At 39.6% G+C, this 25,336-nt stretch overlaps 1 protein-coding gene across 8 annotated transcripts in view; it reads left to right on the top strand.

Moving 5' to 3' along the window:
* MITF (melanocyte inducing transcription factor) overlaps window positions 1-25,336 on the top strand; it is a 225,439-nt gene that overhangs the window by 71,790 nt on the left and 128,313 nt on the right. Inside the window, exon 1 of one of the 8 annotated variants that reach the window (XM_082346207.1) lies at window positions 23,645-23,756. The exons of the other annotated variants lie outside the window; for them this stretch is intronic. The gene's annotated coding sequence lies outside the window, so the exon portion shown is untranslated. Of the gene's footprint in view, window positions 1-23,644; window positions 23,757-25,336 lie in introns of those variants that run through there. 8 annotated transcript variants of the gene reach the window in all.

Here is a 25,336-nt window from a genome sequence, read left to right as displayed (position 1 = left end):
GGCAACTCTAGTTTTTTTAAGGAACCTCCATACTGTATTCCATAGTGACTGCACCAATTTACATTCCCAGGAACAGTGTAGGAGGGTCCCCTTTTCTCTATAGCCTCTCCAGCATTTATAATTTGTAGGTTCTTAATAATGGCCATTCTGACCATTGTGAGGTGATACCTCATTGTAGTTTTGATTTGCATTTCTCTAATAATTAGTGATGTTGAGCATCTTTTCATGTGCCTGTTGGCCATCTGTATAAAATACCAGTTTTGATCTTTGATCAAAAGATCAGTTTTGATTAATTCTCTGAAAAGACGTGTAACTTCAACATTCTCTGTATGATAAGTGGAGCGCATGTGTTACTCTAAGTTTATTAGAGTTTTTCTTAGCTTAAAAATCCTCATTAGTGACAAGGAAACAAAAATGCCTACCTTCAAGAGCCATTATGAGAGATAAATAAGAATATTCATTCATTTGTTTGATTAACAAACATTTGTTAAGCATCTACAATGTACAAAGCACTGTACTAGACATTGGGATATGACAGAGAACAGCATGAGGTCCTTACCTTCATGGAGCTTATGATCTACTTCATAGTTGTAAAGCACAGAGATGAGCAGTAAATGGTAGCTCTAATTGTTGCTGTCCAAAATTTGTGTAAATCTTGTGATCTAAAAGATGTTAAATTATTTGAGAATTTTCCTGATTTTGAATTTGAATTAGAGATGTTAAAGAATTTCTATAGATATATTTGCATATTAATTTTAAGATTCTAAAGCAGTGATTCTGAACTCTGACTGCACATTAGAATGACCTGGGGAGCTTTTAAGAAACTATAGTACCAGTGTCAGGAGGCTGTCCTCAGGGATTCCAATATAATTGGTTTAGGGTGGGACATGGGTACTGGCCATTGAGGAGCTTTAAGAAGCTCCTCAGGTGATTTTAATGGGCATGTATGGTCGAGGTGTACTGCTTTAAAGGTAATAATATTTCATGAGTATTTACACATTGTGGTTAATGGTAGATTTGCTATTGACATACCAGGATGTTTAGCTGATAGGTTTGATGTTTAGATGATAGGTTTCAGAATAAAATATGTGGCTTCAAAGAATCAGATATGTGGACTGTACGTATGACTGCCATGGTGCATCTGTGTCACCTTAGGTAAGTCACTTTACCATGCAGACCTCAGAATTCTCATCTTTAAAATGAGGGATTTGGTTAATGGCAATACTAGCATTTTGCTCTGTTATGATGTATTATTTTAATGTCCCAGTCTATGAATTACCCTGTTACCAGGATGATTTCCTGGCCTGCTGTATTGTTCTCTCCCTTTCTCATAGCTAATCAAACCAGTGGTGGACATCCAACCAAAGTCTGTCCGACCATCATCTGGCCAAAAGACAGCTAACTCACTCTTGAGAGAGTTGGAGTAAAGATACAAACTTTATTACAGTCTGTGAAGCATGGAAGAATGAGGAAGGGGTAGGGGAGTTTGATGATAACCTTGGACCACGTCTGGACTGAGGCCGACGGTGTAAAGAGAGACTAACTAGGGTAGGTGTGTGAGGCGAAGCACAGAAGCCATGAGAATGCAACAAGATGACCCACGAGAGAGACGGCAAGGGGGGCTTTGACTTTGACCTCATCCCAATTCCAGTCCCCAGGGTCCCAGCTGTATAATTCCTGTCCTAAGACAACTGTGAGGTGGCCTGCTGTGTCCTTATCATTTCTCCTTCGTTGTACCCCCCTCAGTGGGTTTCTGTCCTTTGCAACCCCATATGCTTTGAGTCGAACATTAGGTTAGTAGAAACTTTGGAGAAACAAATGGGGCAATGATAAAAATAGAAATGGGGTAAGGAGAATAAGCAAAATAGTGCCATATTGTGGAAAGAATGAGGATAGTGAATTAGAGTCTTAGCTCTGTCCCAAAATAGCTCAGTGACCTTATCCAAGGTGCTTGACACTAGCAGGCTGGTCTAAAATGGGAATGGTGCAATCTCATAGGGATGGTGTAATGAAAAATTAGATTACAGTTGTAGAAATGCTTTGAAAAGGTAAAAGGGTATGTCAGTGAGGGGCTCGCCTTGTTAACGTATCTGGAGAAGGCAAGTTTTGAGATGTTTGCTCTCAGAGACAGAGACAGTAGAGAAGAAAAGCAGAGTTATAAAATATGCCTGAAGGACCAAGTTTTTAAGTATTGATTTAACTCTAAATAGACTATTTCTTTCCTTCTGTCAATTTTTAATTTTCACAGCTTGATTTTTCTTTCACTGGTTATTATTTCATTCTTAGAACTTCTAGTTGTTTGTTGCCTAAATTGTCTCGTAGGGTTTTTCTGATATATATTTTTAGATACAGTTCACTTTCTTTCATGAAGTTCTGTTGCAAATATGGGTAATATCAACAGAATTCTGTGTGTTATGAGTTAATGATAAAGTTACTGTTTTTCTTGGGCTTCAGTGAAGAGTAAGGATTGGGTCATGAGTGCAAGCGATTTAGCTCGTTGGTTTCCTTCTTGTCCTCAGTTGACACATCCTAAAATCATTTTGTGGTCTCCCACTCAGTGGGCTGGGCAGACAATGGGAAACATTTATGATTGGAATCGTAAGGGTGTCCAGAGTTCAGGACTGAGGGAAATTGGCCCAGCAGTGAACACGCTTAGCATTTGGAAACCTGACTCAGACAGGATTTTCTCATCCTTCTGCGTTACTCTACAAGGTAACTTTTCATTGACACAGTTGGGTAATTAAGAAAGATAACGTAAAATGAAAGGAAAATTTGATTGGTCAGTAGGTAGAATGTGTACACAGTCTTTTCTATCATTTATGCATTTATTTACACCGAGTGGAATAATTTTTCCCTCCTGGAAGTGCTCTTATATTTCTTAGTGTATTTGGGCATGAATATCATTCCGTTTCTTGGAGCCACTTACAAATTCAGTTTATATCAGAGGCACAAGCATAAGGATTTTTTAAATAGATTTTACCGCTGGAAAGACCTAGGCCATTTTTCCTTGTGTTCCAAATTGTTTTCTGTTGCTTTAACGGAAAAGGAAGATTATCAAATGCTGCTCGTAGATCTGACATTGGACCGCGGGTTTCTTGAATCATTAGCAGCTTTTATGGAGTTATCTAGCAGCCAAATATTTAAGATTTCTTTAAAAGGTATGAAGTTTATTATGTCCAGTGAAGTATGAATGGAGCATGCAAAACTGTTCTTTTTAAAAACTTACTGACAGGACTTCCCTAGTGGCACAGTGGTTAAGAATCCGCCTGCCAATGCAGGGGACATGGGTTCAATCCCTGATCCGGGAAGATCCCACATGCCATAGAGCAACCAAGCCCATGTGCCACAGCTACGGAGACTGCTCTCTAGAGCCCGCGAGCCACAACTACTGAGCCCACACACCACAGCTACTGAAGCCTGAGTGCCCTAGAGCCCACACGCGCTGCAACTACTGAAGCCCGCATGCCCTAGAGCCCACGCGCTGCAACTACTGAAGCCTGTGTACTCTAGGGCCCGTGTGCTGCAACTACTGAAGCCTGTGTACTCTAGGGCCCGTGTGCCGCAACTACTGAGCCCGTGTGCCACAACTTCCGAAGCCCAGGCGCCTAGAGCCCATGCTCCGCAACAAGAGAAGTGACTGCAATGAGAAGCCTGCACACCACAACGAAGAGTAGCCCCCACTCACCACAACTAGAGAAAGCCCACACGCAGCAACAAAGACTCAGCACAGCCAAAAATAAGTAAAATTATTAAAAAAAAAACTTACTGATAAGTTGATTAGAGTTTATAGAGTTAAGTACAGTGGAAAATCAGTAATTTTCAGAGGGTGCTTTTGTTTTTTTTTGGTTGGTGTTATGAACAAAAAGTGAAAATACTTAAGGATCACAGGTAAAATTCTGTAATAGGGCACTGGAAGAGGGTTGCTGATCCGTTCTTTTTTAGGGACACGTTAACTACAGAAACTTAATGGAGGGCGATTAAGTATTTAATTTAAGTGTCCCTGGAAGATATTATATGCTTATCAATATTACGATTGAGTATTGTTTCGTTTAACCTTCTGTCGGTGGGTTAAATGGTATATGATTGGCTCCTAGAAACCAGGAGAAGAGCTACATACCCTTCGTCAGGTAATTGTGTGAAAGGGCAACTTCTTGATTTCCCTCTCAAAGAATCAGTTCTCCACAGACTTTTGATCATCTTCCCAACACGATGCATTCATAGTGTCTGATGACCCAGGCTTATGGTACGTTTTATAAAGTATAACTTAAATATTGATTCATCGATTCATTCAATAAGTCTTTCCCCATTCTGTATTTTTTTTTTTTTTTAACTTTGGGTTTATTTATTTATTTATGGCTGTGTTGGGCTTCATTTCTGTGCGAGGCCTTTCTCTAGTTGCGGCGAGCGGGGGCCACTCTTCATCGCGGTGCACGGGCCTCGCACTATCGCGGCCTCTCTTGTTACGGAGCACAGGCACTAGACGCGCAGGCTCAGTAATTGTGGCTCACGGGCCTAGTTGCTCCGCAGCATGTGGGATCTTCCCAGACCAGGGCTCGAACCCGTGTCCCCTGCATTGGCAGGCAGATTCTCAACCACTGCGCCACCAGCGAAGCCCCCCATTCTGTATTTTTAACCCGTCAATTTTACAGCCATTTTTCTCTGTAGTCTGAAATTTTGGTATCTTTATATCCAGAGATGTGCCAGCTATTAATTTATTGGTTCATGTAGAAACAAGTGCAATACTTTCAGGTGTCCCTTTCCAGTGGAATCACATTGGGGTTCACTTAATTTTCCAGCAACAATGTGTAGTAACACATGGAAAGTGTTGCCAACCGAGGATGTTTACCTGAGCCTTGCTACTCCGGAATTTTTTTTTTTTTTTTTTTTTTTAACTTTTGGGTTTATTTATTTATTTATGGCTGTGTTGGGTCTTCGTTTCTGTGCGAGGGCTTTCTCTAGTTGCGGCAAGTGGGGGCCACTCCTCATCGCGGTGCGCGGGCCTCTCCCTATCGCGGCCTCTCCCGTTGCAGAGCACAAGCTCCAGACGTGCAGGCTCAGTAATTGTGGCTCACGGGCCCAGTCGCTCCGCGGCATGTGGGATCCTCCCAGACCAGGGCCCGAACCCGTGTCCCCTGCATTGGCAGGCAGACTCTCAACCACTGCGCCACCAGGGAAGCCCCTGGAATTTTTTTGAAGGTCGTGTCATGCCCCTGTGACTGACCTTAGCTGCTCTTACTGCACCCACTCCCCCACCCCTTTCCCACCCAGCAAAAACAGCTATTCACCCTAAATCACAAAAGTGAGGAAAAGAGTTTAAAAAGGTAACAAAAGTTAGGAAAACTTTTCTAGGGTAAAGTTTTCTGGTAAACTGGTACAGCATGGCCCAAGGCCTCAGGCATACAGAAAGAGATGTTCACCATAAGACAGTGTGGCTCAAGAGCTCAGACATACAAAAACACTCTTATCAAGCAGAATATTCCAAGGGCTCAGAGGTTATCGCCTAGAAGCCAATGAAGGTCAGTCCTGAAGACAGGCCTACCTTTGGAATGTGCAGGGTTTGAGCAACCCAGGCCTGCTGAGTTTTTCCTGCCCACATATTTAGTAATATTTTATTAGATGATGATCATTGTGAATATTATGCTGTTGTGTCTCTGGATTTTGTTGCCTTCCTTTAAGAAAGGTTGAGTTTTCTCCTGGCAGGCAGTTAGTTTACTTCAGCTTGATTCTTTTGAGGTTGTTTTTATTTTTTGTGAGAGTGGATCTTGTGTAGTCTTATCCTAGGCCTGGTTTATCCCTACTCTCCACAAAGGCCATACCTTTCTGGACAGTAGGTATGGCCTTTCTGGAGTCTCCACGGAATGCTGCAGGTGTTTAATGAAGTCTCAGGCAGGTTGGACTTTGTCTCCCTGCGCTCTGTGAGCTCTGAAAGCTGTTCTGCTTATAGCTTCCCAGTAGAGGTTTTTTTCCTGGTAGTCATTCTTCTCTGGTAGTTATTCTTTGCCCAGCCTTGCAGAGTTTCACCCTCTGCATTTGTGTATTACTATTGAACTAAAGACTCAGGGAGACCCACAGGAAGAATTCAGATTTCTTTTTTTTTGCACAACTCTTTCCTTTCTTGTACTCTGTCTTACATATTCTAACTACCTCATTCTCCCCAAATTCCAACCTTTTCTTCTCAGCTCACTGAGATTGCTCTGCTCTGCCTAGGTTGCCCCTCTCTGCCTCACAATCTGGAAAGTACTTCTAGGCAGAACTCTTAGGTGGCTATATTGCTCATCTCATTTGTTTCTCTTCCTTCAGGGATCACAGTCCTGAAATGCCTATTGTTTAATGACTGAAAACTGTTGTTTCATATATTTTGTCTAATTTTCTAGTTAATTACAGTGGGAGAGATAATGTGGTAGCAGTTACTCTGCATGATTAAAAGTGGAATTTTTTTCTAATGTAATTTTTATGTAATGGTTAAGATCAGAGGTTGAGATTCAGACACGTGGACTTCAAATTTAGTCTCCAGCATTTACTATCTTTTGATCTTTGGCAGTTGGTTAACGTCTCTCTGACTTAGTTGCCTTATCTGCAGAATGGCCATAGTAATATCTAAGTCATAGGGTTTTATGAGCGTTATTTTTTATAGTGCAAGTAAAATGCTTAGTGTAGCTCCTGACACATGTTAAGGCTCGTTCTATGTTGATGAGGATGACGACGATGACAGTAATGATAGTGATGGTGGTGGTCGTATTTGGCTGTATTTGCGGCATTAAGTGAGGATGTTACATGGGAAAAAAGTGCTGTTAGGTTAGAAAGTCAAGGTACCACATTTCTTGTGGCAGTTAATTGTCCCCGAAGTGTGATAGGATTAAGGAGAACATAGACATTTTCCGTTCCTCTGCTTGAAGAACTGTCAGAGAAGTTACAGAAAAATTCACTAATGACTTCCAGGCATGGTAGCCAAGAGTTGATGCTTGTTCTGAAACTACTCATATAGACTTTAGGCATGCAAAACTCCTGAAGACTGTGCAAAATGCCTTTGAAAATCAACCTGATTATATCTTTAATGTTTTGTTTCTTACGCTGTGTGATGGATGTGTTTATTATATTTGTCCTCGTTCTTCTTGGTACACCTGAAATGTTCCATAATTTTAAAAACCTGTCTTACCCCTTCACATAATCCTGATGTGCATGTTTAAAAAAACTATTGAATTAAACATACAAATTGCAGTATGATGGGTAGGATAGGTCTCACTTAGGTTAAGTTTTAAAATATGTGTAGAACATTGCCATGTACTCGTAATGACTGTGTGTGTGTGTGTGTGTGTGTGTGTGTGTGTGTGTGTATGAAAAAGTTGGTTTGGAAAGAAACAGCAATTTCAGGAAAGCAGTGTCTTTGTGAGGAGAGAAATAAATGGGAGGGAGAACAGGCAGGGGTACAAAAAGTCTTAAATTGAGTCCCTGATATTTTATTTCTGACAAAAATTGAATTAGAAATTTGGAATAACATCTTAAGATCTGAATGGTGCTTACATGGGGATTTGTTATCTTCTTCTTTGTATATTTGATATATATCTTAAAAACAAATACAATAACAAGTGTTCAAGTTGGGAGTAAAACTCTTTGCTTCAGTGCCTTGGTTCATGTTATATCAAGACTTTTGGGGATGTTTCCAGGAATGTGATTATAAAATTCGGTATTGTCTTACTCCAGGACAGTTGTGGAATATAAAGTTATGCCTCAGGACCAGGAATACTGCTCCATCTGTATATATATTTGCAGCAGTTATTATTAGGATAAAACTTGGTGGGTGGTCTACCTCAGTTTGAGTTTTGGGAATCAGAGTGCAGGTACTATCTCCTGGGCGAGTCTATGCTCTCCATCTAACTTCCTCTCTTCTGAGCCATTCAAATCTTCAAACTCCGAGATGGCTTCTCACTGCTAGGACGTAGTCCGTACAACTTAAGGAGACCTATGAAGTACCCCCTGTTGTTCCTCCCAAACATCAACTACTCTTTCTTTTTGCCATCCAGCCATACATACTTTGCTTGCTTTCTTCTTCTTTTTTGGTTTCCTCTCAGATTTCCTGTTCATTCGCTGGTTTTCGTTCCAGGTGTTTCCACTTGATTTCTCCCTTCATCTATAACTCCCTCCCTGCTTCCCTCAGTTTTTTTGGCTGACTTTCTTATCATGCATCAAACCTGAGCTTCAACAGCCCTGCCTATGTATGTATGTATGTATTTATCTGTCTGTCTGTCTGTATGTATCTATCTCTCATTTCTTCCCTCCCTCTTTCCTTCTCTCTCTCTTTCTCCTTATCTGTCTGTTTTCTACAATTACCCAATATTAATGCTCATATTCTTACAGTTATTACTTACTTATCCATCTTCCAGCTTAGATTTTAAGCTCCGCTAAGGAGAGACCATGTTTCTTTTCCTTTCCCCAGCACCTCTGTAGTATGTGTGTAGTGTCTGGTATAATGTAGGCACTAAATAAATATTTGTTGAATGAATACGTGAATGAAGTACAGTTTGAGCTTTTGACTTCCATATTCTCACTAAATATTAAGTTCTTTAATGGAAACTACTGGATTTTAATAAAACATTTGGGAATTTTATGACTATTTTCATAAAACATTAAGAGCATTTGGAGTCAAAGGTATATTTTAAAGTCAGAAGTAATGTTAGAGTCTGTGGGCATTAAAATAGGTTAATTTTCTTTTAAATTGTTTTAAAATTTTCTCACAAGGAGCACATAGTTTGGGAAAAAATCAAAGAAGAGTGTTTCTTTTTTTTTTTTTAAAGCACTTTTTTAAAAAAAATTATTTATTTATTTATGGCTGTGTTGGGTCTTCGTTTCCGTGCGAGGGCTTTCTCTAGTTGCGGCGAGCGGGGGCCACTCCTCATCGCGGTGTGCGGGCCTCTCACTATCGCGGCCTCTCCTGTTGCGGAGCACAGGCTCCAGACGCGCAGGCTCAGTAATTGTGGCTCACGGGCCCAGTTGCTCTGCGGCATGTGGGATCTTCCCAGACCAGAGCTCGAACCCGTGTCCCCTGCATTGGCAGGCAGATTCTCAACCACTGCGCCACCAGGGAAGCCCCAAAGAAGAGTGTTTCAAATGAAAATCACCATTCGTCAGCTACACTGTTTCTAATCCTGTTTGATTAATAGCTTAAAACTTCAGTAGGATTCACCTTCAAGAAGAAAAAGATATATACATATGTACATCAGAAGACTGTAATGTTTTAAGAAAAGCAACTACAGTTGTTCAGTTGAGACTATGATGGGAATAAAAGGTTCATACTGAAGGGACTTTTAAAGTCACAATTTGTTTTTTAAAAAATGGCGTATGAAGGGCACAGTGTCTCTTCCAGTGTTAGCCAGTGTTTCCTTTAACCTTCTTCCTCAAAGGCCCATCCTAAAAAAAGGTTCAGCCTTGGTTTTCTTCCCTCTTTCAAAGACAGTATCTCAAAAATGGTACTAATTTAAGCCCTGCTAAATGTCCAGATGCAGCACCTGGGGAAAATGAAGTTCAGAAGTGCAGGATTTGGAACTGCTTAAGCTAGGAGAATCTTCTTGCTGCGGTTGCATGTCTGGTTCTAGAAGCTGGTAACTTCTTTCAGGTGGGCATTGATCCATTGTAACAGATGGCCCCAAGTGTGGATGTCTCAGAGAGTGAGGCCTGAGTGTGAAGTTGTCCAAGAAGTTGAAACACTTCTCAGAATGTCTTCTTTTCCCGATGACAGCTTTGTCATTCCAACTAGAACTTTCTGGGTTGGAAGAGTGAACTTAATGAAGCATAAGAGAAGCCTTTAAGCTGTGTTGTCCAATATGGTAGCCCTGGCCACATGTGGCTATTAAACACTTGAAGTGTGACTAGTCCAAGTTGAGATGTTCTCCAATTATAAAATGCACACCAGTTTTTGTATGAAAAAAAAAATGTAGAATATCTCATTAATAATTTTTAATTTTGATTAATGTTGAAATACTCTTGGGCACACTGGGTGAAATAAGATAAAATTGATTTCACCTGCTTCATTTTTTTTTTAATACAGTTACTAGAAGATTTAAATTTACGTATGTGGCTCGCTTTATATTTTTGTTGGGCAGTGCTGTTTGGGGTAGAATCTTTACCAGGGATCTACATGAAACTTGGTCCTACTTATACTTTGACATGACTGTTTACTTTGATACATGTCAGTTCAGATCTGGAATGAAAAGCTTGAACTTTCTAAATTAGTTTCTTCATAACTTGCCATTTAAATGGAGCAGTAAAAGCAAGAGTAGGATTTTTTTTTTTTCAGTGGTACAAGAAATTTCTAGAAACTTCAGCTTTGCAGAGCTAAAAATTCATTCCCATTGTTTTATTTTTAAGCTCTATTTTAAGTTTCTGCCAGGACGAAACGTTCATTCCCTTTTGGGTTCTGATGGCCTGGTAAAACTTCTTTGTAAACCCAGGGGATGTGATAGAATTGGCACAGGAGAAAATTAATTTGGTTGGGATCCACGAATGGAATGGAGGTAATGTGCAGGGCTTGCAGAGTCCATTGTCATCCCTCACTGCAGAGGTTCTGCGGCGATGCCGGGCTGCCCCGCACGCTGTCCTTTGGGCAGCAGCAGGTCAAGATACCTTGTTCCCGAAGAGCCCTGCTCTTGTGCGGTAGAGAAAAGCGTAAACACAGACTATGCGTGCAGTTATAGGCCGTGTATACACACATTCAGTATGAGTGCTTGGCATCTATGCCTGTGTGTGTGGGTTTTTCTGGAAAAAAGTTAAATGGGGTTTTCCATAACTTTTTTTTTTTTCTCTTAAAGCGTTTGTTGTAGGATATTTTCCGACCCTACATTTTTCCAGTAACTGAAGCTCAAAGCTCATAGCAATGAGGTACTTTTCTTGTCGAAGGTGAGTCAAAAACAGGAACCTTTTAATTCTGTCACATGATGGCGGATGTCATAAAATAGTAATAGCACGGAGTTCATTTTCTTCCCCCTTCAGTCGTCAGACTTTTAGCTGCTTGCCTTCTTCACCATCGCAGAAGCCAGGAATTCAGAAGCGTAGGTCGGATATTCGCCGTAGAAAATGCATTCAGGAGCGTACACATTAAACGGGTTATAAATAGTATCTGCCCTGACAATGCTGGAATTTTCTCAACTTCTGGAGACATTGAAGTCTTTGTTCTGTGGGTCGCTGCCCTCTCCCCACCACCCCCTAAGCTTGAGTCATAAAGCCTGAAAAACTAACGAGGTTGCTGAAACTTAAAATCTAGTGAGTAGCATGTATGGGAAGCAGGGAGACATGGCAGAAACTGTACGCTTGGATTCAGGGTGGCTTCTCTCTTGCAGTCCTGAACTTGCTTACCTTGTGTTTCATTGTTTCAGGCCCTTGAATTTATTGTTTTCCTTCAGTAGGATCAAATTAGACTGAAAAAATTAAAAGAAAACGTTAAGTAGATAGCAGCAAAGCTAATATTAGCTCCTGAATATTCTGTTTAGAATAGGAAAGAAAAAAATAATCTATCCATGAAAGCAGAAGTACAAGCTAGATTAAGTTGATTTTGTGTGTGTGTGTGTGTGTGTGTGTGTGTGTGTGTGTGTGTGTATGTATATATGTATGTATGTATGTATTAGCCATAGAACTAAGAATGGTTTTTACAATTAATAGTTGTTTTCAAACACTTAAGGTAAAAACAAAAATAAAAACAAAAAAACATGCAACAGAGACCATATGGGGCCCACCAAGCCTAAAGTTTTTACTGGCCCGTGGTTTAGAATGTGCTTGCTATGTAACACTTGATACTCAGTATATAATCAAATAAGAGTTCCTTTCTTAGATTTTGTTAGTTCACCCAACAAATATTTCTTGAGTATTTGTTCTGTTCCTAGCACTGTCCCAGATACCGGGGAAATAAAGTTAAGAAAAAGAGAGACATTTCTACCTTCAAAGAGCTCAGCTTCCTATGGAAAAAAAAAGACCAAACCTAACCAAATCGAATGGAAATAAGAAACTGGAAGGTTAAGTCCCAGGAAGACAAAGCAGCTGAGTGTGAGATAGAGAGCAACAGAGGGGGTTCTGTGCGTCTCACCCTCTATTCTTCCTTCCTTGGACTGTGCTGCGAAACGGTGACTAAGTTTTTTCCCAGATTTCAAATTCACCCTCTCACCCGCCCACACACAAACACAGAACAGTGTTTGCTTTTCCCTGTGATTTCCTTATTTTTCTATTTTATTTCTTTTCCAAAGTCTCTTTTGGCCCCAACTGAAATTCATTCATTATTCAACTCAGGCTTATTGAGTCCTAAGTTAGGTTGGTGTTCACAAGGAATATTTCTTTACTTCCAATAACATTTTATTTTATTTTATTTTATTTAGTTTTTTAACATCTTTATTGGTATATAATTGCTTTACAATGGTGTGTTAGTTTCTGCTGTATAACAAAGTGAATCAGCTATATGTACACATATATCCCCATATCCCCTCCCTCTTGCGTCTCCCTCCCTCCCACCCTCCCTATCCCACCCCTCTAGGTGGTCACAAAGCACCCAGCTGATCTCCCTGTGCTATGCGGCTGCTTCCCACTAGCTATCTATTTTACATTTGGTAGTGTATATATGTCAATGCTGCTGGGACGAAGTGAGAGAGTGGTATTTTATTTTATTTATTTATTTTTGGCCACACTGCATGGCTTCCGGGATCTTAGTTCCCCACCCAGAGATCAAACCCGTGCCCCCTGCAGTGGAAGCGCAGAGTCCTAACCACTGACTGCCAGGGAATTCCCAAGGAATGTTTATTTTCATTCTACTTTTTCAGTCAGTTTTTCTGTGTCCTTCTACTTAAGGTTAGTTGCTTATATGCACCGTATAGTTGGGTTTCGAACCTTAGTCTTTTATGCTTTTTTTCCTCTTTTCTGGAAATATGGATTATGATTATTTTATTTCTTTTAGCATCAAGGTCTTTCCCTAGATCTGATCTTTCTAAAAAGCCTGCGTTTTGTGATCTGTACCAAAGTGACTTATTGACCAGTGTTTGCTTGTTTATTTTGGATCTTCCCTGTTGTTGGAATCCTTTATGACACTACCTGATCATTAATCCTGCTCTCCTAGCAAATGAGTAGTTGAATATCATTTCTTTTCTGGTTCCAAAGATGCCCTCCAGCCTGCATTTTGGTTAGCAGAATGACCAGAGCTTGGACAAAAGACCATGAGTGACACACACAGGCCTGAAATTATCCTATTACAGAACAATTACCACATTCGTGTGAATGGCTAAGCAAAGGTCAAAATATGAGCAACATTATTTATGGCTCAGTGAGTGATTTTATATTCAAAGTCTGTCATCGTTTGTCAGAAGACTAGTATTATCAAAGCTGTGCCAGGCTAAGGACCATCTAAAAAGTGATTTGGGACAAACTCAGCATACAGTAAAAAGAAGACAGTTTAGATGTATCCCAGGAAACAAGAACCCTGCCCCTGACTTGGAAGTAGTTCTGTTATTCCTGCTGTTGTCAGACTTGTTTGCCTCTTGAAAAGTGGATTTTCCTCCCTCTAAGTCAGTGTTGTCAGTGCGTGTTTCCCGCAGTGCCTGTGGCACTGAGCGGTGGGTGTTTCTCCAGTGCCCGGTTCCTGTAGTGCGTGGTGGCCAGAGCTGCATGTAGTAGCCAGCAGCTTCCTCTGGCATTCTTACCTGAGGACATTTGGAGCAGCGTGCCTCTGGTGGGCCACCTCTCTGTGAATAGCCTTCCCTGGCACCCTAGAGGATGGAGTGCAGTAAGTTCCACAGGTGCGGCACCGCAGTGAGTTTCCTGCCGTGCAGAGAGCTCAAAGGACCTGGATCTCAGCCCTGGGGAGGAAGACTCTGAGCCCTAAGAGTAGTGAGTGCTCCTTATATCTGCCATTCCTATATTCTTTAGAGTCTTGTTTACTTCTTATAAGCGAATTCCCTGCTACAGTTAATAATTCCTTACATTAAACTTTCTCCATTCAAATTACTGTGTGGTTTCTCTCTCCTGATTGGACCCTGACTAATACAGGGTCCCATCAGCAGCATTAGGTTTCTGTTCTTGCATTGCAAGAAGGTAAGAGAGTCTAATGGATTTGTACAAAGGAGCATGAAATCAGAATGTATTGCAACATAAGCTATTGTATATTTCTCTGCGTTTTTCTGATTGAATGACCAGATCTTAGGGAAAACTGGAAATATGCAGTTATCTGTGGTAAAGGTGGAGGTTGGTGGTGCTGATGACCCTAGAGTAAAAAAATCCACAAAAGATTTTGTCTGACAACTTGACCATTCTGCTTTGTGTGGGACCTTCAGGGTATGTGAACCAGGCTGCTGTGAGACCCAGTGGTGAGTGATATAATTCAGTTTCTGAGGATTGTCTGCAGAGCTGTACTATCTTACATTGATAATCAAAGGTTGATTAAATGTACATGTCAAGTTTGTTTCCTTCTACCCTTGTATCATGTGATGGAGTTGCAAGCAGTTGCTCTTTTGTTCCCCTTTTCCGTGTGAATGCTGCAGCAGTGTGATACGAGCAAGTGTAAGGCTCAGAAAAAAAGACTAGAATGAGGTGCCTTGAGGATTATTGGGTCTGATTCCTTCAATTTTTAGATGAGGACACTGACCACAGGTGAGGTTAAATGCCTTCCTCTCAAGCGTATGCACTTAGAGAACAGAAGAATACACCCAGACAGATTTTTTTGACTCCTAGTCAGTTGTTTTCCCCCAACTCCAGTCTATTTAAAAATCTCTAATGAGTTTTATTTTTTATAATTATTTTTTAATTTAAGTATAGTTAATTTACAATGTTGTGTGAGTTTCAGGTGTACAGCAAAGTGATTCAGTTATACGTATACATATATATATATATATTCTTTTTCAGATTCTTTTCCATTACAGGTTAATAATATATTGAGTATAGTTCCCTGTGCTATACAGTAGGTCCTTGTTGTTTATCTGTTTTATATATAGTAGTGTGTATATGTTAATCCCAAACTCCTAACTTACCCTCCCCTCTCCCCCCGCTATCCCCTTTGGTAACCATAAATTTGTTTTCTATGTCTGTGAGTCTATTTCTTTTTTGTAAATAAGTTCATTTGTATCATTTTTTAAGACTCTACATATAAGTGATATCATGGGATATTTGTCTTTGCCTGACTTACTTCACTTAATATGGTAATCTCTAGCTTCATCCATTTTGCTACAAATGGCATTATTCCATTCTTCTAATTTATTTTCTTACATTTGTACTTAAGATTTGTAAAGCTTGGGAAGATATAGTATGTGCTTTATTAAAGAATATTTGAGTCTAAATACATTAAAAGGATAAAGTAGAAAATGCCTTAAGTAGGTGCATCTTCTTTTGATTAAAAAATATTTTATTGAAGTGTAATCTATGTAGAGAAAAGTGTGCTTATTGTAAGTGTATAACATGATGAGTTTTTTATAAATTGGACTCCTATCATCCAGCTCTCAGATCAATTAATCAAATGACATCTGCACCCCAGATGCTCCCTTCCTGTGGCCTTTAGTCATTACCCCTCCGAACGGTAGCCACCGTCCTGACTCCTAACAGCATAGATTAATTTTGCCTGTTTGGGGCTTTATAGAAATGGATTCAGTCATACAGTCACACATAGGTACTTACCTGTGCCTGGCATTTATTCATCACGATTATGTTTGAGGAATTCATCTATGTTGCTGGGGGTAGTTGTAGCTGATTCACTTTCATGATTATATGGTATTTCATTGCATAAGTTTTTTGAGATTTATTTGTCCATCCTCCTGTTGATGGGTATTTAGCGAGTTTTCTAGTTTGGGGCATTTACAAATAGTGCAGTTATGACCATTTGTCATCGTTATTATTATTTTTTAATGTTTGGACATTGGAAGACAGTGAGATGTGAGGTTAAGGGCACAAGCTTGGAATTAGACAAACACATTAATCTAATGTGTTTGACTTTAATCTCAGTCAAGTTATTTACACCCCTGAGCCTGTCTCCTTATTTGTAGTGGGCGTACTAATTCCAGTCTTGCAGGGTTTTGGAAAAAATTGCATGAAATGATGGATGCTCTGCACAGTGCTTGATACATAGTAAGTTCTCAAAGAATGGAAGTTGCTATTATTTTTCAAGTTAAGCTTTTCTAAATTGTAACAAAGCATCAGCATAATTCACTGTCTGCATTCTGTTGTTGTACACAGTGTTTTTATGTTTTTCAGAGCTTGCACTTGCTTTGTTTGAATCTTCTTTATCTTCTCCCTTCCTCCAATACTACACTTATTACCTGCCTATTATAATCCAGGTATAGGTGCAGGTATTGAAGAAGAGTTTTTTTTTTACCGGACTTCATTCTTGAGTTAGCTTCTCAGTTTTTGCTGTATAGGCGCACCATTATAATACCATTTGCTTATTGTTTTTTCTTATTTTGCCTTAATCAACTCACTGTGTTTTACTTTGCTTTGCCCAAAGATGCAAAATCCTTGCAATAAGGGGTTTGTATATCTGAGCCTCAGTGACCTGTAAGAAATGAGGAATCAACAGTTTCCTTCTGTAATTCAATAATTATTTACTCCTTCTGCCAGATGGTGTGATAGAAGCTCTGTGGGGCTTGAAGGCAACAGTCTTGAATTCTACCTCTAGAAAATTCATGTTATAAGTACCACCAGGAATATCCTTGCCTTTATTTACAGTTGGCCCAAAGCTAGGATTACTTGCCTGGGTGCCAGCTAAGAAGTGAATCAGTGAGTATTGACTCTGTGTTCAGCCTCAAGCAGGCTTTCCTGTGGAATGCACGTTTAGTTGGACTGTGAGGAAAATCATTAACTCATTCCGACCTAAGGAAGCTTTGTGAATGGCTAGAAATTTCAGGATTATGTTTATATAGTTTCAGAGGTTGTATTTTGGGATAAAGGATAATTTAAAGAAAAAAGAAAAGGACAATCTGTTTACTTCTTAGAAGAGTCATATGTTGGTTTTGTTTATAAATTATATTTAATCCAATTTTATTTAGGTTATATATTATATAGGATAATTTTCAAGTAGGTAATGTTAACAGACTTAGAATAGGTAAAGGAAAATACTTGTGGTCCAAGCGTATATCATTTTAGTAGCATTTTAAAAACCTCTTTATACTAGTTTGCACAATAAATATATTTCTGAAAAGCTGCAGATGTATAGATATAGGAGGTAAATATATAAAGACTACATTTTATAAATGGATTAATATAAAATCACCATCATAAGTAGATACTTAAAATATATCTCATTATAATTATTCTACTAAATGTAGGATCTGTTATAAAATGAACAATCTGTTCCTAATTTCTATGCTTAAATCTTGGGATAATTTGAAATGAGGTGTAGTCAATATTTTAACATATTCTTGGAGTTTGATTTAATGAGCATCATGGAGTTGATAATTTTATTCCTAGATAGTTGAAATAGGTATCTGACAGAAATGTAATAGAAGCAGAACATTATTTTTCTCATTATGAGCTGGAAAGCAAAAGCATTAGCACCTGAAGTGAATGCTGGAATCTCCAATATACGTGTGTGTATATGTGTGTGTGTGTGTGTGTATGTGTGTGTGTGTGCGTGTGATCTGAGTCATGCTACTCCAAGTATGATTCATGGACTAGAGTGTTTCATGAACTATGTGTCCGTCAGCAGTGAGGTATGAACAGATACTGAGTGTCCAGAAACCTTTATAGCAATTGGACAGAGTGATTTTTAGGTCTCCTGAATCTAATACAAATTTGGGCTTGCATATTTGTGTGTCTGTTTTGTTTTTCATTTCATTTGTCTTAGAATTCATTTTTATTATGTTTACAAAAGTATTGATCTGTGTTGGATTTGAAATTAAAAAAAAACAACAGACAAACTGATGCAAACCACATATTACAAATGGTTTGAGAAGCATTGGTGAGAAACTTGCATGACTGAGGCAGAAAGCTAGTATAATTTCTGATCTTCCCTAGGCATGTTTTATGACATGGAATACTGTGCTTGTGTTGCATCGAGCTTTTCTAATCCCTAGTTAACCATATCCTTGAACCTTTCCAACGTAACTATTCTGTCTATTCAATTGTGGCATTTTGATCCACTGATTTCCTAGAGTGATTTGCGAAGAAGTAATTCTTTGGATTTATTCATTCATTCAACCATTATTTATTTAATGAGCATCTAACTGTGGGCCAGATACTGTTCTAAGCACTGGGAATTCAGCAGTAACAAAATGAAACAAAACAAAAAACAACCTCTGTTCTCTTCTAGCTTGTATGAAGAGAATTAAAATATATAAATATATGTGTACATACATACGCGCACACACACACACGTATGAACTGCAAGGCGGTAGATTGGGTCCACATGCATCCAGTTCCCCTTGGGCTATGACTGCATGCATTCCTCTACTCTTTGGATGTTAAGGTCACTAGTGATGTAGCTTTGTGTCTGAACCCTGTGACGAGCAAAGAGTCCCCAGGTGACGCATGTAGTTGGCTTCCCTCAGGGCTGTTGGTGTTTGAGCATGACCTCCCTGAGTTGGTGAGGACATTGGAACAAGCAAAGCCTCAGAGACTGGAGGAATCTTGGTGTCCACTGTCCTGAACTGCTGTCTCCCTTTGGGATGTCATTAAATACAAAGTTAAATCCAGGGTGTTTCTTTGGTTCAGCTGGAGGAACTATGATCTCCTCTAGGATGTTGTTGAGATCCTGGGAGTCTAGCAGGGAGATGTCAACCCTCTGAAATTAGGACAGCATTTTGGGTGTGCGCACTTTTTGGGGTGAAGGCTCCTAGCTTTCATCAGCTTCTACGAGTAATTCATGACCTTCAAAGCTGAAGAATCATGGGTATCCAGTGAGCAAAGAGCCTTTTGCAGTTTGGCTTCTGTTGTTTAATCTGGTTGTATCTCCTGTTTTCTCCCTTGGGCTTCCCTGTGGCAGCTAGACCTGCCTCCTCGCTCTTGCTCCGGCATGTCAGGCATGGCCCCATCTGGGATGCTCGACCTCCAACCATCCACAGAGCTCCTCTCCTCACCTCCTTTAAGCCTTTGCTCCATTGTCGCCCTCTGGGCTTACCCTGACTACCGTATTTAAAATAGCATTCCCTTCCTACCTCTATCTTGGTCCTTGGTGCTTTATTTTTACCCTAGCACTTGCTGCCTTTAACACCTTAGATGGCTTAGTTATTTACTAAGTTTATTGTCCATATTCCCTTTCTCACCCTAATGTTCCATAGAAGTAGAGATTTTTGTCTCTTTGTTCACTGCTGTATCCCCAGCACTTCAAACAGTGTCTGACACATAGTAGGTGTTCAATAGGTATTTGATGAATAAATAAATGAATAAATGAATGAATATGGGCTCTGATCCTCCCTTTCAAAGTGTACAACGTGGAGCTTAAATTCTGCCAGTTTAGCTGAGATTCCTCGTGTTGTTCTGTGTGTATTTCATCCCATCGGTCGTGGTTTCATGAATCTCAGTTCTTATGTTGCCATAAATTGACTTCCAATATTTTCAGTATTTTATTTTTCTTTCCATGTTTCAAGTATTCCCATGAGGCATTTTAATCTTTTTCTTATTGATTTTCACCGTTTATTGACTCTTACTTTATCCTAGACCCTCAAAGTGTTCATGGATAAAACCTAAGGCAAGTTAGCTGGCCTCTCCATCCCTCAGTTTCCTCATCTGTAAAATGGGAATAATAATAATATCTAATCTTGCAAGATTGCTGTGAGGGTGAAATAAGATGATGCTTGTAAAGCAGATAGCACAGTGCCTGGCATAAATATTGGTTGCATTGATGCTGATGACAATGTAAGCATCTTATGGCTCAGCATAGTGTCTGCACGTGGCAGTCACAGAGTAAATGGCAGTAGTTACAATTATTATGGTTTTCCCTCCCATTACCACCACTAATGATATGGTCCCAGACAATCATCAGAGAGTAGGGCATTAACAGAAAATTCTAGAGAAGGTTAAGGGTTGTCCTCCCTTCCCTTCCCTTCCCTTCCTTTCCTTTTTCTCTTTTTCTTCCTCTTTGTTTTCTATACACTGTTACTCTTCCCTTTCCATGCAACAGAAGACCTTTCAGGTTTGAAATTTATTCTTCACTCTGCAAATCTGATCTTGGTTGTCACCATCATAACAGTACTCAGTTTTTTTTTTTGGTGACATTCCATTTGAATGGATAGCAGTAGGTCCTTGAGATGTATTTCCACATATGTATTTCACAACAATCAGGATTTCTGGCAATGGTTTAATTTTTTTGGAGGGCATTTCAAGGAGCTGCCTTGTAAATCTCTGAATGCCTGGGTTATTTGCTTTCTGTCTTTTCCTCCTCAGTGCCAAGTTAGTAAAACTCTCTAGATTTGAATCTTACAAGTAATCAATCAACAAATGTTTATTAAGTTTATATATGAAAGACTTTTGGAGCAACCAAATGGCATGGTGAAAGGTGAGCTTTAGGAAGATCAGTCTTGGGGCTGTGTGTATAATTGGTATTGGAGGTGTTGCAAATCCAGCAGAGAAGGAAGGAAGGGGTTGTATTGTGGGAAATGGCGAGAACCAGAAGTGCAGCAGTGCCAGTGGGAATGGAAGCTGGGCTGGTGCTCGGGATGTATGCATGTCTGGCTTTCCTAGGTACCACCAACAGTCTCCCAAAGCAACTGCCTCAATATACATTTCCACCATCAGTGTCTGAGAGTTCTGGGTGGTCCCCATTCTTGCCAACACTTGGTTACTATTTTTGCATAACGAATCATACTAAAACATAGTGATTGAAAATAATAGCTATCATTTCATTATCTATTGATATCATGGTTTCTTTGGGTCAGGCATTCTAGAGGCCTGTGCTGGGAAGTTCTCACTCAGGATCTCTCATGAGGTTGTAGACAGATGGTGGCTGCCAGGCTTTCTGAAGGAGGAAGCCGTTGGTGGTCCAGGTATACTATACCCCTTCTTATTATCTTTCTGCATCCCAAGGCACAGGGCCAGACTAGGGTGAGCCAAGAGATGAAGTCCCGGCCCTGCCAAGGAATGAAATGAACATTTATTGAGCATATACTATGGGCTAGGTCTTGTGCAAGCTGCTCTACTATTATGAGGTTTTTATTTCCTTCAGCATGCTCTTTCTCTCAGAGTTAGCTTCCTAGACAAGCCTTTCCTTAAGAGCTCTGTATTTAAATAATATTCTTCTTTATTTCCATCTTAATTGCTCAGTTTATCACCTTCATAGCTCTTTTTTCTATTTACACTGTGTATGTAGTTGTTTGCCTATTTATTACCTGTCCACCTACGTTCCTCCACTCCCTAGCGCTAGACTGAGGGTTCATGACAACAAGGACTCTGCCTCTTTCGTGCAATGAAAATACAGGACACCCAGTGAAATTTGAATTTCAGATCAAAACAAGTAATATTTTAATATGTGTGTCCCAAATGTGGGACATTTAAAAAGCATAAGCATATCTCAAATACTTAAAAACTATATCCGTAAAAATGTATGTCTCAAATGTGGGACATACTATACTGAAATATTTCTGATTTATTTGAAACTCAGATTTAATCTGATGTCTGGTAGTTTTATATGCTACATCAGGCCACCCAAATACCTAGTATTTAGCATATTGTGTGGCATATAATAGAAGCTCAATGAATGTTTGAATCAATGAATGAGTAAATGAAAGAGTTCATATCTTTTTCGGGAACAGTTTTGCAAGGTGGATATTATTATTTTAAAACAGGTATAACTTTCTACCTTGTTTGAAAATAGGATTTGGAAAAGGGAACCCTCCTACACTGTTGGTGGGAATGTGAATTGGTACAACCACTATGGAGAACAGTATGGAGGTTCCTTAAAAAACTAAAAATGGAACTACCGTATGACCCTGCAATCCCACTCCTAGGCATATACCCAGAGAAAACCATAATTTGAAAAGATACATGCACCCCAGTGTTCATTGCAGCACTATTTACAATAGCCAGGTCATGGAAGCAACCTAAATGCCCATCAACAGAGGAATGGATAAAGAAGGTGTGAGACATATATACAATGGAATATTACTCAGCCATAAAAAAAGAACAAAATAGTACCATTTGCAGCAACGTGGATGGACCTAGAGATTGTCATACTGAATGAAGTAAGTCAGACACAGAAGGACAAATATCACATAATATTGCTTATATGTGGAGTCTAAGAAATAAAGGGTACAAATGAACTTATTTACAAAACAGAAATAGAGGCACGAATGTAGAAAACAAACTTATGGTTACCAGGGGATGTGGGGAGGGACAAATTGGGAGATTGGGACTGAAATATCCACACTACTATACATAAACTAGATAACTAATAAGAACCTGCTGCAGAGCACAGGGAACTCCACTCAATACTCTGTAATGGCCTATATGGGAAAAGAATCTAAAAAAAAAAAGCGTGGATATATGTATATGTATAACTGATTCACTTTGCTCTATGCCTGAAACTCACACAACATTGTAAATCAACTATACTCCAATAAAAAAAAAAAGAAAGAAAATAGAATTTATGTTTGCTTTAATTTTTTAGTGTGCCCACGGAGTATTGAGTCTGTACTCCCAGGAGGCATTCAACACATGAGTGAATAAAAGCTCGATTCTCTGTGTGGTGGGATTTTACAGGTGACTTTAATTTTATTCATATGTATTTTAAAAATTTCTTATCATGAACCTTTTTAATAAAAAAAAGTTTTCAAAACTTGGTAAGTAACTGGGAGAAAAATGATAGGGCTAAAATCCCTTATCCACAATTCCAAAATTCAAAAGTTTCTAAATGTTGAATGATTTTTTAAAAAAAATCTCATTTGGCAGAATTACCTGCCCTGAAATGGCACGAGGCTATTTATAGTCTTTATTATCCCACTTAATTGAATATCCATGTTTTCTGGAAGAAATATTAATATGGTTGATTATGAGCTGTTGCCCTGATCTCACTAGGGATATTGCACTCTGTATATACTTCATTATTGTTACAAAATCTAGAAAATTCTGATGTCTGAGACTCCTCAGCCCCCAAGAGTTTTTCTGAAGAATGTTTGTGTGTGTGTGTATACATACATGCATACTATGTACATAGAAATTTCGGGAATGATACATTGAAAATTGTCAACAGTGAATACCTCTAAGAGAAGGGATTGGATGGGGAGACAGTGAGAGATGAATTTATGCTTGAGTATTTCTTATTTTTCTTATTCTTTGTATTTCTAATAAAATGATTGCCTTTTTCAATGAAAGAAAGAGTAGAATTGGCTGGAGGGTTTATTAAGGAAAATAGTGGTGTTATTAATGTTAAAAGACAGTTTATCAAGCAGACTATGCCTTTACATATTAGTTCAACATTTCTGACTGCTGACAAGGACCCAGAAAAAGTTATACACGCACCAGGCAGCCTATTGCCTTTTGGATAATGTGTGCATGGTCTAGTGGCAGGGAATTTGCATCAGCAAAAACACTCATTTCTCTTAAAAAAATAAAATCAAGGCACCCAAAAATGTGATGAGTAAATGAAACTACTGTTACTAGTGATGGGTTTGGCATGTTTTACGAAGTCTGAACGATTACTCATCCTCTGTACGTTTGCAGAAGTGCTTTAACAAAAGCCAGATGCATACGTACTAGCAGGGGTTAGTAGGTGGATGAGAGGATTAAACCCACTGAGTTTCTGGAGCCCTGGTTTGTAGCTGTTTTTGGCTTGTCGACAGGCTACGTTTCTGAGTCAGCTTATAGGATGGCTTCCAAGGGTAAGTCTGATTTTGCTTTTCTGGGTTTAAAATATAAGTGGTCAAGGAGATGTGACTAGTTGCCTTTTGCATTGGATTCTCTTCATTAATAGTGCATGCATTTCTTCTATGAGAAAGACGTTTATCTTACTCCAGCATATTCTGGTGTGCCTGCTACTGATTTTTATGGCTTTACCTCACCTCCCCCTAATTTTTAAAGTGAAATGTGTGAGTGCTGAAGGGATTTGCAAGGGGAATTGCAAAGGTCATATGTAAGTTCTATGGCTGGCGTGTGGAGAGCAGTGTGATTGAGCCAGAGCCCTCTGTGACCCTTTCTTTTAAAGAGGATGTTTCTAATAAATTAGTGTAGCACGCCGTACGTGCTTGTTTATGACCTTAAAAATGGTTTAGTTCTTGCTGAGTGGCTATTACTGATGCTTTACGACATGTTATCATGGTTTCAACTTGCACATTTCTTTTTGGATTAAAACAATGTCATGCATCAGTCAATGTGAAGTTCATTTTTCTGTTTTTTCTTTTAAAGGGACTCAGGAGAACATTCAACATTAGAATAAGTCCCTGGATTCTGACTTCAGAGAATGTTGGTTCTTGAGGTCAGAAAAAGTGAGGATTCGCCAAGCTCTTACAGATGAGCTCTGTAGTAATTGCTGATGAAATTATAAAACACTGCTTTTCCCACTGGATACTAAATGCCCCTTTTCATTAGCTACAGTATGGGGAGCAAAATCATGTGATTTTTTTTTTTTTTAATGTTTAACCATAACTACTTTTAAAAGGCAGTTTTCATTTTGTGGCTGCTTTTTTTTCTTCCGGTGTCTAGCACAGTTGAGGACTTTATCTTTTTTGTATCTTTTTAGGACACTCTGGTGAATGACGGGGTCTGAGTAGCTCTCTAAATGGAAGAGGGTGCCAAGGGGCCTGGGCTGGAGGGGCAGGAGGAGCCTAATTGCATCTCTGCCAGGCGTGCTTGTGGATATATTGCCCTTCTCCCTTCCTCTGCAGCTCTCGGGCTGAAGGAGGTCACTGTGATGTGAGGACTGGGGCATGTCGGTGGCCGGTAGCTTTTCCGAGTGGCAGTGACATCTCTGTGGGCTCAGAAGGGAACTTGCCTCAAGATTTCCGTTCATTCATGTTCAGTACCCATGAGGGAGACAATTGATCTAAATGTAGTCCTTCCTCAAGAAAGACTGATAGATAAAAAGGAGTAAGGGAATTGCTGTTGATTTTTTTAAAAAAGAAAATACATACATCAGGGCTTTGAAAAATCAAAACACTTATGTTCTTAGTGGAAGTCTGAAGCCCTGTGCCAAAGACTGCATGAAGCTGGAGGTTAATGTGGCTCATGTGTTTTTTAGAGCATCAATAGTTCTTGACTATTTGGGGTAGGGGTGCAAAAGTCTCAATAATTCAACTGGTCGGTAATTTAGGAACTGTTTCCTGCTGATAAAAGCAAGAGTAGGGCTTCCCTGGTGGCGCAGTGGTTGAGAATCTGCCTGCCAGTGCAGGGGACACGGGTTCGAGCCCTGGTCTGGGAAGATCCCACATGCCGCGGAGCAACTGGGCCCGTGAGCCACAACTAC

This window comes from Balaenoptera borealis (genome assembly GCF_965194805.1).
Source record: "Balaenoptera borealis genome assembly, chromosome: 12".
Classification (NCBI taxonomy): Eukaryota; Metazoa; Chordata; class Mammalia; order Artiodactyla; family Balaenopteridae; genus Balaenoptera; species Balaenoptera borealis.
This window is presented reverse-complemented; position numbering and strand designations above follow the sequence as displayed.